Below are 1,991 nucleotides of genomic sequence, written 5' to 3' on the forward strand. Positions count from 1 at the left end.
AGAGAAGTGTCAGAAGATTCGGAGAGTCCTGAAAAAGGGTATCTGCCCTTCGAGATAGGACTGGAGTTTTAAGTAGTCATGTCAACCTCTCAGTGAGAGTATTGATGAAAGTTAGAGTCTGGAGATGAAGAGAAAGTTTTTCTGGGAAACCATCCAGACTACTGCTAACAACTCCTAAGCAATCAGTGTTGACGAATTTCACTGTCCGCTTACTCTAACTCAAGTCCATGTCAGGAGCGCTGCTATAAGACTATCACACTTGAAAGGCTGTGTTCTGTTCCACAGCATGGATCCTGGAGGTAAGATCGTTTAAATTTTTACACATAAAACGCTATAACAGGATCACAGTGTGGCTCCTTTATACCTTGATAGGATTCAGGGTTAATATCCTCTGAAGGTGGTTTATTGAACAGTTGGGGTTAATTAATCATTGTATTAATTATTTACATGCTGCTTTGTGTGATTTTTTTCCTAGGCTGATAGACTGTATGTTTTTGGCTGGAACAAACCAGTTTCACTTTAAAGTTTCACTTTCGTTTTTTAAAGTGTTTCATAGCTCCTATTATTTGCTGTACTTGTAACATCAGGGGAAGTACTGTCTTGCACCGGGTGTGGTCTATCTTAATTTCCTCCATTACGGCTGAGACTTGAACCTGAGGAGAGCGTTTTCTTTGTTAACTGTCAGGGTCTAGGAGGTGGTGAGTGTCCCAGCCATTGGGAGTATAAAGGTGCAGTTTTCTATAATAAAAAAACATTTTTATTTGTGTCGTCCTGTGGGTATAACCTGAGCTATTGAGGATTCCGACATGTTAGAAGGTACTCCTTCTATACTAAATCATACCTGTTTAAATTGTGAGCAGGCCGAGGTTTTCCCACCCACTCAATTATGTTCCACATGCCTTAACACTGTTATAAAGTCTAAGAATTGAGACAAGCCTGCTAAGGCTCTTAGTCCCTCTGAGCTGTCTACCTCTCAGGACTCGGCCTCCCGTGAGATTACTACCCTTGCTACATTATCCACTCCACATGCAGTTCCACGTAGCACATCTAATCCTCCATCCGGGGCCTTCTTCCTGTGGACTTTGCAGCCCAGTTACAAACGGCGGTGTCTGCGGCCCTCGCTCTAACAAACACAAGAGAAAGCTAAACATAGCTCTCCTGACCTGGAGTCATCTAAATATCTATCGGATTTAGCTATTATGTCCGAGTTATCCGATGATAAGTTAACCTCTGTAGCTTCAGAGGGTGAACTTTCTGGGTCGGAGTCCTTAGCGTCTAAGCCTCCTGCTGCGGAGGAACTGTCCTTTAGATTTAAAATTGAGCACTTGCGTGTTTTATTATAGTAAGTTCTGTCTACGTTAGAGGTTGCAGAGGCCGTGCTGCCTGAAGAACCTATGATACCTAAATTAGACAGAGTTTATGAAGACAGGAAAGTTCCTTTGACTTTTCTTGTGCCGGTTAAGATGGCGAACATTATTAAGAATGAATGGGAAAGAGTTGGTTCTTCCTTTTCCCCCTCGTCTACTTTTAAAAAGTTATTCCCGGTCCCAGACTCTTAACTGGATTTGTGGGGCTCCATTCCCAAGGTGGATGTTGCTATCTCTACGCTTGCTAAACAAACTACTATACCTCTTGAGGATAGTTCTTCGTTCAGAGAGCCGATGGATAAGAAAATAGAAACCTTTCTGAGAAAGATGTTTCAACATACAGAATTTTTGCTTCAACCGGTGGCTGCAGTTGCCAGAGCGCCTACCTACTGATGCTACTCTTTGTCGAAACTCATTGAGGTAGCGTCTCCCCTCAAGGATATTCAAGATAGAATTAAAGCTCTGAGAATTGCTTATTCTTTTATCTGTGATGCGAACATGCAAATTATTCACCTAAATGCAAAGGCCTCTGGCTTTGCGGTCCTAGCCCGCCGGGTGCTCTGGTTGAAGTCTTGGTCTGCAGATATGACTTCTAAGTCCAGACTCCTTTCTCTTACATTAAAG

The sequence above is a fragment of the Bombina bombina genome, unplaced genomic scaffold (assembly GCF_027579735.1).
Source record: "Bombina bombina isolate aBomBom1 unplaced genomic scaffold, aBomBom1.pri scaffold_1206, whole genome shotgun sequence".
NCBI classification, from domain to species: domain Eukaryota; kingdom Metazoa; phylum Chordata; class Amphibia; order Anura; family Bombinatoridae; genus Bombina; species Bombina bombina.